At 40.3% G+C, this 12,780-nt stretch overlaps 1 pseudogene; it reads left to right on the forward strand.

The window, feature by feature from the left end:
• The first annotated feature begins 11,992 nt into the window (after nt 1–11,992).
• Nucleotides 11,993–12,153, forward strand: LOC148369599 (U2 spliceosomal RNA; annotated as a pseudogene).
• The last annotated feature ends 627 nt before the right edge of the window (nt 12,154–12,780 follow it).

Raw genomic sequence — 12,780 nt, forward strand, 5'->3', positions numbered from 1 at the left:
CTGCCAACCTGCTTATTGGGGGCATTAGGGATTCAGTTTTTTGCCCATGGACACTTCGACATATCCCCAGACGAGCGCTCTACCTCCTGAGCTAATGCCGCCCCATTTGAAGTGTCTACTAGAGTTTAAACATATAAATCATTTCATGTAATAAGATATACTATTTAGATTGAATACTGTCCGTATACTGTATAATTATGTTAACATTAGGATTTGCTTCCTGTACTTCTTCCTAATCCTTTTGAAAATGTGAACATGCTTGAATCCAGTAATAATCTGTACGTTTCCCTTATCTTTTTTGTACACGAGGAACGCTTGCACGAAATACAAAACATTCAGAAATCCTAGTGTTCAATATAAAGACAAGACAAACATGGAAATGCATTGTATAAAGGTTCCCACACTGGCTCTACCCGTAGTCTGTGCATGTCAACAGAATGCTTGTAGTGTTTTGTGTATCTACTTGCTGTACTTGTCATATATGTGGCACATGCAAATGATGAATCAGTATTTCAAATATATTTAGGCTAACGATGTGTTGGATGCCACATTAGATCAAAGGTAACAGAGTGGATAGAGTGGTAGAGCTACATACAAACAGACATATGATGTAGAACGACTAAAACCCAATGTACCAGACTATTCATAAGTATAAGTTTCAGGACTTATAAAGTAGATGATGAATCGGGAACACCCTGGAGACAGAGTGATAGTCATATAACACAAAAAAGAACAGGCGATCGACAGGCAACTTAGCATTTTAAAAACACATGGGTTAGGTTGAATGACAGCCGTGTTCACATTTGCGTGTTATCGGGGAATAATTGTGCCTAAAAGCTGACCGAGGATATCCTGCTTATCTTCCTTACGCACAAGAAAACACTGCACTCAGACTTAGCCTTAATATGAGACAAACTGCTGATTTGTATTGGACAAACACATCGCATTTGACAGTCAGTAACAATAACGACATTGTGACAGCGGAATAAATAATTAATTAGATTATCCTGTTCCTGAAAAAAGTAACGTTATTTATAATGGCATTACTCCAAAAACATTTATCAATAGTATCGGTAATTTGATTCATCCACCCACCCCTGCTCACTTCACTTTATTTGAAGCTTGACTGACGCCAGCTATTCTACTTGGCGAGGGAAAAACCAACATATACAAAAGACTTAAAGCTTTTTTAAGTCTTGCACGATGGCCGAGGGAGGCCGATGGGGCTCTGAGGAGAGGAAATGAATGGCATGCGATGAAGTGGAAAGTCTAAAAGACTCTTAGAAGTCTGAAGGCGGCATCATGGGGGCTGTATGTGAGACTAAAACAGGATGACAACGCTACATTAGCTACCTCTCTTCCACTGCTGGTGGGGGAAGTATCCCCCACGATTTGCAACTCTAATGCTTGTGAGAGCTAATGGATAGCAACGTAGGAAATTAAAAGGTTTCAACCACTGCAGTTCCCCTCCAGCTCACCCCCTCTCTCGTTTTCATGTTCTTGATTGATTGTCTCCCAGACATTGCTCTACATTTAGATGTAATCAGCACTGTCTTATCAGGACAGATGAAAGTTCTCTCTATTCCGGGGTCCATTACATTTATACGCTATATGATCAAGCCACTTCGTCTATCTGTGATACATCTCAGACACCATTGTTGGAAAATCACTTTCATCCAAAATGGATGCTCACATGCCAGTAATTTTTTTACTGTTGATATAATGTTGTACATAAAATCAATGTGTTGGTTGGTATAAGAACCATTGTATGCAACAAGATTACACATGGCACTCACACTCGAGGGTAATCATGTAATAAAAATGAAAACGGGGAAAAAAAAAAAACATAAAAGACTATCATAGTAAAATCCGAAAAAAATATGAACAACATATGAAATCAAAACTGGCCTAAGTTATAATAATGGTACAATGTTTGTAAATAAAAATATTGTAATAGTGCATTGTAAAGGTGTGCAATAACGTTTAGAAGAAACTAAATCCCCAAAATAAGTCACAAGGTAAATATTTTCACAGTTTTGTACAGAACATTTTGCAGAAACACAACAAAATAAATGTTTTCACAGTTTTTTTGCGCTCATTTGGAGTGGTGATTGCCCTGGGGAAGAAGCTGTCTCTGAGGCATTATGTTCTTGTTTTTAGAGACCTACCAGAGGGCAACAGGTTAAAGGAATATGGAAGTTTGAATTTGGGTTTGTCTGTTGGACTCTTTGTGCTTTGTGCCAAAGTTTTCGGTAGACCGTAAATTTTGACCTGTGGCAGCTCTCAGGCAGAGGGAGGTTACGAGCTGTCTGAGGGCCTACGCGGAGGAGTCAACGCACCATTCTCCCGGGAACGGGAGACCTTAAATCTTGACTAGCTGTCTGGGGGCCGACCGGGACCGGGCGGAGTTGACGCGCCATTCTTCCGGGAAAGGGGACCAATGAGAGCCAGCGATGGGGCGCCGGAGATGCTTTGCTGAACAACTCAGAAGAAGAAGGAAAGTCGGTTTTTGGAAGGAGAAGCGTGCAGAGATGTAGTGATTTGTGTGTTAGAAATAAAATCCACCCGTGAGTGAAAACGCCGGCTTCTGGGAACTTTCTATGCAGAAAAGAGCGCGCAAATTGTTTGGATGAATGGTGATTGGGAAAGGTAACAAATTGGAGTCAGATGATTAATTTAAGTTTGTGTTGATTTAACAAAAAATTCCAACAAGGTCAAAGTGGTGGTGGCAGGGGTGGGAAGAGTGTTTTACATCGTTGATGGCTTTCACAACCTGGCAATGTCCTATAGACTGGGCAGCGAGAATCCGATGACGTACTGCATTGCGTTAATTACTCACTGTATGTCGTCTGTCTTGCTCCCAGCATACCACACTGTGAGGCTGTATGCCCGAATTCTCTCCACTGTGGATTTGTAGAGGGACACCAGCAGCTTCTATTTCAGGTTGTTCCTCCTGAGAATGCCCGGAAGTTGAGTATTGGTCCATAGTGTCCAAAAAATGTAAACATGTTGAACAAAACTTTGCAAAGGAAAACAAGACTACCAGAGTTGGGTCCAAACCTTCTTATTTAAAAAAAGAAAAGTAAGAAAACCACATTTTTGAGATCTAAAAATGTATTATTTAACCTTACATTTGTTGAACTAATACAGTATCAACCAGTTTGTTGGGGCACGCTAAGATTTTGGGAGACGTCTAATGAGCAGCAGGAAATTGCACAATGTTATCTTGGCAAAAAAGCTTGCAATTTGTTATGTTCTGTTGTTGTTTGTGTTCTGAGATTCTCTCTATTTCTCACACTCTTTGTTTTCCTTAAGCTCTGTGCTGCCGTGGCGAGACATCCCTGCCTCTCATCAGCTCATCAACCGACTGCAAAATCTTAGTTATCGTAACCTAAACAGTATTTTGAATCAACGAGGGCTTTCGGCTCATGAGGTATCACAAGTAAATCAATTTCATTATTGATTTTGTTCATTTACACTGCAAAAAATGATGAAATAAGTAATAATCTTGCAAATCATTTTGCTGATTATTCAAAAGTACAGGTCAAAGCATGGTAAAAAATATAGTTCCCTGACAAATATTTTTTGCTCATTTTAAGTGTTTGTTACATTCATAGAAAACCAAGATCAAATATAGTTAAGCAAGTTAAAAACTATACAGGTGTACCTCTTCCTCCGAATGTCTCGACATACGAAAGTTTCAGGTTACAAAGTACCTGTATGGGAAATTATTGTCCCTAGTTATAAAGGTGTTGCAGTATACGAAGTCCAAAATAGGAGCACAGTAAGAGTTTCCGGCACGTATACAAACTGACTGTTACTTGCGTTATCCTATCATGCTCTTTGTGTCACCATCACAGATCAGATTTCAAAGACGGTAAGGCAAGATGGTGGAGAGGAGGATGCAGCCCAAATCTAAATTAAAGACATTTGAGCAAAATTCCATGAAGTCTGGGAATTTGTGGAGCAAAGTCACCCGAAATAAGTGTTGAGAAGTCTGAATAGCGCTCATAATAATGGCGTTTGCACATTTCCGAAGTATTGTCAAAGCCGGGAAAAGCGGACGTAATTGGATCAGTTTTTCAAGATATGTAAGAAAAAAATTGTTTAATGAGTATTTTTATTGTTTCCTTCATTCTTTCCTTTTTGTTCCTTATGTGCCTCTCATATTATGTTTAGTGTGCGGTCATCTAATTTTAACATGTATTTGTTTTATGTTTGTGTGGCCTTTTATGATGTATTAGAATAATATCATACTGTACTTTTATGGGACTTTGGACGGTTTAGCGCATTTATGTTCAAATTGCGTCTCTACTTAGGAAGTCTTAAGGTTATGAAGTCACTCCCAGAACAAATTAAATCTAAGTAGAGGGAACACTGCATAAAACACAAAGGGAGAAAATGTTGGTTAGAGCTTTGGTTCTTGACAGTGATTCAAAATACTCAGGCTGGAATATCAGCGAAGTGCTGCTGCGGCAACTAAGTTTTTCTCGTCAGCTGATGACCTGATGAGAGGCTTTGCTCGTCCGTCTTCAAAAGTTAGCAGGACATAGCCGAAAATACGATTTGGTATTCCACCAATTGGTTTATAGGACAATGTAACAGTATAAAAAACATTGTACTGACGAACGCAGCATGACCCTAAAAAATAATCCAGATAAGCATTAAAAAATGTGGATGGATCCATCAATCCGTGTAGCACGCCTGAAGAAATTCTCAGTTGAAATGAGATCACAGAAAAAAATATATCATAAAAATATAAAACTAACTTTTGCTCCTATTAGTGTAGATTTTTTTTTAAGTTTGACATAATAGATTCGCAATGAAGTCCGACTTTTAATCTTGAAGAATGAAGCTGCCGTTTGCACCTAATAGGACTTTTATGTTCGTTGGGCTGCTCACAGCTTTCCAGGCTGATGCTTTAAGGGTTCAACAAGTGGTCACCAAGATGGAAAAGATGTTAGGAGTAACTTGGCTGAGTACACATAGTTAAAGAAAGATCAAAACACTACAAGCTCAATTATTACTTCGCAGCCTCATTGGATCACTTCACACATCTTTCCTTGTACTTAAAACACTGTTTAATGATGTATTGCAATTGCTTTAGCTGTTTTAAGATCGGAATATCCTTGATAGAGAAGAATGAATGCGGTTATTTTCTGGTAGTAAGAAAATGTGAAAGGTAATTAGTGGATGACAACTATGGAGTGGAAAAAAAGGACATGTTCCACTTAGAAATGCACCAAATGGTGCTAAGTATTACACTTTAGTGAAAATGAAAGAAAGGAGAGCACGAGGGAAGGATTCTACTTAAGTCACATTTTATTGCTGGATTAAAACATACGTTTTCCTATTTAATTTATAAGGTGGCGTGATGGGAAGCTAAAGAGGGGATTGCTAATTTAAGACCCCATTTTACACACCAACAGTTTTCTCATTTAAAATTTTAACTTGGGCTCGACTGATGCTTATGAGGTAGCAAACAAAAATAGCCAAGTACTTGGTTTATGCACTATTTTTTTTTTCTGAAATCACAGGAACAAAAGATGTATTCAGAAAAGTGATTACCTCCTCAATTGTGGAACGGACATAGAAGAAAAGGGAGACATGATCCATCTTCAAAGATGATTTGCTAGCGGTGCTACTTTATCTTTCTTCGACATTTTACACTCACCAAGATGAAAAGCTTGCGAATTGGTCTTTAAAAAAAAAAAAAAAAAAAAAAAAACACAAAAAATATACATTGAATGCAAAGGAAATCATCATCACAAAAGTTATAGTCACGGTACCCTATATGTTAGAGAAATAAGGAAACCGTGATTTAAAATCAATGTAAAATGCAGCCATGCATTTCTTTATATCTTTTTGGACGACTGAATGACTTCCCACAAGTTCTCTCTCTTCATTGAGTTTAGAACGGCTGAATTACTTCGCACTATATGTTTTACTGCATTCAGTTCAGAATTGTGTGTGCTTCGTGAAGACTTTACAAGACTGCAATGTGATACTTTATTTCAGCGGTTAAATGTCTGACAATCTTTTCGCGGACCGGCCCAATAGTAAAATCAACAATATAGAACAGTGACAAAAAATAGAGTGATGATGAAATAAAGTTGATATAATTTAATAAAGTTCCATTTTACAGTCACAGAACAAATAATAATATTACTACGTTTTTCCCAACACCGGTGATATATTCCCTCTGATGAATCAAGTCACAAATAGGGTACTTTTTATTATTTGTGCAACCTTAACTCTTATTGTTGTGCTAACTATATATGCCTTATAGTTCGGTGCACATTACAAATAAAAAATGTATCTATTTTCCCATAATACTATTTTTTTGTGGGTGTTTTTTATTATCTGGCGCACTTTGTAGTGCGGAAAATGTGCTAATTTCCGTGAAAGGACAAGGTCTAGTTATTTTTTCACTACCCTGCTCCATTTTTTTTGTGTGTGAAGAAATCGACTTTGCAAATGCAATTCTACCACTAGGTACAATATGCTCCTATTCTTTTCATGCAACCTTGAATTTTGATGACCTATTGTGACCCGTGGTTATAGTTCTAAATGTGACGCGTTCCACTTTACAGTGACAGAAGCAGACAGGCCTTTCTGGCATGTAAAGGTGAACTATTTATCACTCTGACGTCTTGGTGCCACATCCCCTATGGCGACAACTGGAGATGAAGACAGAGTGAGAGAGGATGAGCTTGTCTGGAAGAGTGTCAAGGATCTGTAGAGTTGTGTGCCCGTTTCGTTTACATTACACATGTCTTCATGCAGCCGGGCTCTGTGTCCAAGTAAATTTCAAACTTAAGTTCAAGCTTATAACAACAGCCAAGACTTGTGGCTCAGGGGATACAAACGGAGGGCTTATCGGCTGCCTCCATCCGGCTGGCGTTCTGTAAAGCTGGCCAGTGGCAGGATGCCAGCAGAGGACGTCAAGGCCCCTACTACGGCCAAATGCATCCTGGCAAGCACTTTAGCATGTGTTTTATTTACCAGCCCAACAAGTCAGACAAGGAGAAACTTGTTCAATTTTGCCTGCTTCAATCTGGGCTTTGGTAACAAATGAACCATGATCTATTCGTTGCCAATCGTCACAAGCAAGCCCTCCTTTAACAATGACAGGCATGCTCAGTTGAGCTCGCCACCCTTGATAAGCAGAAGAAAATGGATGGATAGACAGGCAGTACATTTGAATGGGCCAGCACTAAGTCTTTGAGAAAAATGCCATTTACTTTGAGGCGAAAAATAGAATGATGTAGACTGCCCGGAGGAAACCCACACAGGCAGGTGGCTGGAATCGAACTCAGGACATCTGAACTGTGAGGCTGACGTGCTCACCAGTCACCCACCGTGCCTCTCCCAATTCTTTGTACACAGATGTGAATTCAAGGTCTTCATGGGATTTGTCAACAAAAACAGAGAGACATTTTCATTAATTTGATATTGCAGCATAACTAAGAACATTATAAAATACTCTTCTTAACCTGGTCACCACTTCTTTGACCTGCTGCCCTCTGAAAGGAGCAACAGGCCCTTGAAATAAAGACTATCAGGCTCAGTTACAATTTCTTCTACAGGGCTATCTGTCATGGTCGCCTTGGTGACCAGTCTGCCCCGCCCTCTGGGCAACAGCTGAAGCAGTTCAACTAATTGTGTCTGCTATTTAAGGCTGGATTCTGGGCTTTGCGGGTGCTGGCTCAGTACACAATCCCAGGTCTGTTATGCCTTGTCCTGTTTTAGGTTTAAACATTTTCCGTCTGTTATGCCTTGTCCTATTGAGTTCGTGCCGGAGGAACTCTGTACCGTTCTGTTCTGATTGTAAGAATGTTTTTGTTTGTCTTGTCCCTGACTTTTGGACAACTTTTATTTTGTTAAATAAAACTTATGGATCGTTATGCAATTGAGTTCTCCCTTCCTGTTTCCTGCCTCCGTTCTGGTCCGGTCACCCCACTCCACGCCACCACGCCTCGTGACACTATCACTACCCTAAATAAGTGCACATGACGCAACCTACAACTTAGGCCAGTCTTCAAGCACTAACTTGTAAAGATTTTTACCTATTTATCCTGACATTCTGTTTACCCTATGTATTTACTTTAATTCCATAGTACGAGTATATCCTGGAATGCCATGTCTAAATTCGTAAACAATGTTCACTACGTTGTTATCAATGTCAATAAAGACAATTTGAATGTGGGTCTGCCATAACGAACGAAAACTGAAAGTTGTTAAGTGGACTTGAAAATTCACCATCTTATAAAACATTATATAGAATATTTTGTTAAGTGTCTGGTTTAGTTGTTGCAGCTCTGACAGTTAATGTAAGTCATGTGTTTTTTTTGAAAACCCCTAGAGAGTTGAGCTATGCAAAAGATAAATTGTGTTTTAGTTCTTTCATTGGTCAACATGATTAAATGTTTACACAGAATTCAAATTGGCATCCAGCAATAACACAATTGATGTTGCTAATGTGTCTCGCGCAATTCAAATTCCATTTAAGCTCTATAGATATTCTTAAATCATTTGAAATGCTTTATTGTCCCAACATATCTTAAACTGCAGAAACAGAAATAATCAAACATTGCTCCAAGTAATGCATTGTATTTACTGTGAGGAAATAGTTCAACATATGGATAAAAGGAACCATGAGCATGGTGTAGGAAAAACATATTTGTCCTCTTGTATCTCCATAATGACTTCTGGCTTTCTACATTGGAGCAGCACAACAATAAACAAAGAAATCTACCAACCAATACATTGAAAAAGATTGTATCCTTGCCACGCAATTTATAGTCCTCCCACAGCAAGACTCTGTGTATTTTTGGAACTCAACTCAACTTTATTTTATTTATAAAGCCCTTTAAAACAGCCACAGCTGAAGACATACACACAAAAAACATTTGACAGAAAACCTTAATTAGACCATAAAATAATAAAAACAGTTGAAAGTATGTAAATAACAAAATAATACCACAGTAACAAGAAGCATGCAAAAACCAAGGAATAAATATGGGTTTTAAAACAAGTTTTAAAAATGGACAGCGGAGAAGCATGTCTGATCTACAAGGGCAAATTGTTCCAAAGTTTGGGAGCAGCAACAGAAAAGGCTTTATGCCATCTGACCTTCCTCTTAGATCTCGGTACCTCCAGGAGCAGCTGATCGGCTGACCTGAGGCACTGAGCAGGAACATCACAACGAAGCAGCTCACTGAGGTAAGGACGAGCAAGGACATTAAGATCTCATCTCATCTCATCAGCCGTACCGCTTATCCTCATTAGGGTCGCGGGGGGGGGCTGGAGCCCATCCCAGCCATCTCCGGGCAGTGGGCAGGGGACACCCTGAACTGGTTGCCAGCCAATCGCAGGGCACACAGGGACAGACAACTCATTCGCTCATTCACACCTAGGGACAATTTGGACCGGCCAATTCACCTGAAATGCATGTTTTTGGAATGTGGGAGGAAACCGGAGTGCCCGGAGGAAACCCACGCAAGCACGGGGAGAACATACAAACTCCGCACAGGAAGTCTGGAGCTGGATTTGAACCCACGACAGGTTCCCATGACATGAACTGTGCCGCACAAGCGCTAACCACTGCGCCGCCGTGCTACCACGGACATTAAGATATAAAAACAAATTTAGAATCTTAAAATGAACCCTTAAAGGCATGTACAGCCGGTGAAGGGAAGCTAGAACCGATTTAATGTGCTCCTTCTTACGTTAAAATTCTCCGGTTAAAATTCAAGCAGCAACTTTTAGGGTCCGCTGTAGGCGTGAGATAAAACACTGGCTGATTCCATGATACAGTGCATTGCAGTAGTCTAGCGGAGATGTGATGAAGGTAAAAAAACAGTCTAAAAAGGCTCTTGTGTGAGAAAGGGCTTCACTTTTGCTAACTGCCTGGATGGAAGAAGCTTGACTTCACACTACTGCACTTATTTGGTGATCAAAATCAGTGATCATCTTAAAACCCAAGTTAAGCACAGTTGTCTTCACACATAGTGGCAAAGGGGCCCCATCAATAGATGATAGTTCACCAGAGCCACTGGGACTAAAGATAATCAACTCAGTTTTCTTTCCATTAAAACATAAATATTTTAGGACCATCCAGGCTTTAATGTCATACAGACAAAAAGGTAGGTGTTTGATGGTAGGTGCATCTTTCTTATTTAATGGCCCATATATTTGACTGTCATTACGGTAACAATGAAAAGAGATGATTTCTCATAATAGAGCCCAGTGAGTGTCAATACAAAGAGAAGAGGAGTGGTCCTAGAATTGAGCCCTGTGGTAACCGCAGGGATGATTCAAAAGCAGCAAGTCTTACTCCCATAGTCCTGGCAGTTAGAAGAGACTTAAACCAACAAAAAGTGCCACCACAAATGCCCACCAGGTACTGCAGCCTGGATAATAAAGTAGTGTGGTCCACCGTATCAAAACACAGTAGTGAGGCCCAGCAGGACTAGGATCACTAAATCTCCTGAGTCGGTAGCCAGGAGGAGATCATAAGAAACCTTTGGGAGTGCTGATTATGTGCTATGAAGAGACTTAAAACCTGATTGAAAAACCTGCAGAACATCTTGCTTGTCCATAAAAGTCTTCGGTTGTGAATACACATCGTTCTCTAAGATCTTGAAGGAAAAGAGCATCTTGGAGATGGGCCTAAAATGAGCAAAAACAGTTTTGCCCAGGCCAGGTTTTTTTAAAGAAGTAGTTGTACAGTACTAGTGCATATTTAAAATTAGGGGGGACAACACCAGAAGAAAGCCTGCTAATAATAAAGGCCAGAATCGTCAGCCTGATACTGGAAAAACCTTTTAAAAACGGATAAAGCAAAAAACTGCGAGGGAAACCTAAAGGCTTGATATAGCCAAACACATCTTCTAAAAATGACAAAGTCACAGGATCAAACTTAGCGAAAATGGCTCAAACAATCAACAGAAACAGAGGGATCAGTGGCAGGAGATGAGATGAGTGCACTGGTATGAAGAACCTTGTCAATAAAAAGGTGGAGGAAGTTATGACACATTTAAGTTGATGCTTCCAAGCAGACAGGCTTTGGGGCATTAAGAACAGAGCCAATCAATTTAAAAAGAACATGTGGGTTGTTGGTGATTAGACAATATCATCTGAAAGATGCTTTCTTTTAGCCTCCCTAACAGTCTCTGGTAATGACACCAGCAGTTCTTTAGCATTAAAAGTAACACTTGCAGTTTGACCTCTTCAACCTGCACTTAGTTTTGCAGCACTCCCTTCGAGCTGCACGAGATCTGTCATTGAACCAGGGCTGAGGTTTATCTTAAGGCTGCACAATTTTTATAGGAGCCACAGAGTTCAATATAGTTTGGCTGGAGGAGAGAAACTACGAGGCAAGCTCCTCTGTATCCAGATAGGTTGATTAAGAGGGAACACAGAGCTGGTTGTACGCTGCAAGTCAAGTCAAGCCAAGTCATGTTTATTTGTATAGCCCCTAATCACCAAGAGTTTCAAAGGGCTGCACAGATCAAAGCCCACTGAAAACTATCATTACAGACTATCATGACGCCATCCCCTCATTTCCCAGCAATCCAAGGGTTAAAAATCCAATGGCACCCAACGGGATCGGTAGGTCAAAGTGCAGTAAAGGAAAATCCAGTATCAAATACAACAGGCAACTGATCCGAGAGCACATTTTCACCAATCTCGAGGTGGCGGCCGGATTAAATATGGGCGAGAACCACGTCTAATTGGTGCCCATGTTTTTGCATGGGTCCCATCACATACTGCACCAAGGTAAAAGAGTCAACATGGCTTGAAATATCCTTCACCAGTGGCTTATCAGAACAGCACATATATACGTTAAAATTCCCATAAATGAGGACTCGCTTATAGCACAATTCCAGCCATAAATCAGACCTTGTAAGAGCCATACATCTGTTTGTACCATCAGACTAGAACGTTTTAGTTTTATGTATCATTATCACTATATACTAAGTTAAATGTTGCTTATTTCTTAATACATCCAGTTCAGGGTGTCCGGCTGTTGTTTTTGATCTGTGAACTGTTTACTTTTTTGCAATTGGGAGATGTAATAAGAGCTTGCTCTGTCCACTCCTCGCATCGGCCCGGTATTGCAGTACCTCCGGGAACGGTGCATTCGCACTGACCGCTGCTTGGCCCTGTGGCTAGTACCTTGACTCGGCCTCTTGGCTGGGAGCAAGTGTTTCGGCCTCTTGGCTTTGTAGTGTATTATGATTTGACCGATAACGGATAATGGATAATTGATAAAGAATATAGAACAATAAACCTCTACAAAATCCCCCCCCCCCAGCCCAGATAGCTGGGATGGGCTCCGGGACCCCCGTGGCCCTTCTGACCATAAGCAGTGCAGATGATGGGTCGATGGAAGCCCCCCTATGGGGAACCAATGGTATGGCAGGCCACCACTGTGAACCAGGAGTGGCTGATTGGGAAATTGACAGTTGTTTTTTTATGGGCGTCAACCAGGACCAGAGTTAGGGATTTGGAAAGATGAGGTAGTCACATCATTTTCTCTAACCACATACCAGGAACCAAACGAAAAAAAAATGAACGGCATTACGTTTTAATGTTGATGATTTTCAGTTGATCGTCACGTATCTGTTATTGTGCATTGGAAAAAGAATGAATTTGGTGCACTATAATTCCTGAATAAATCCTGATCTACCCCGGCTGAGTGATTGTGGCAACTGTATCAAGGCTCTGATAGGATTGGGCGATACCTGGTGTTTTGGTATAGATCCGACACGT

Source organism: Urocampus carinirostris, chromosome 3 (genome assembly GCF_059441175.1).
Source record: "Urocampus carinirostris isolate Australia breed hairy pipefish chromosome 3, RoL_Ucar_1.0, whole genome shotgun sequence".
NCBI classification, from domain to species: Eukaryota; Metazoa; Chordata; class Actinopteri; order Syngnathiformes; family Syngnathidae; genus Urocampus; species Urocampus carinirostris.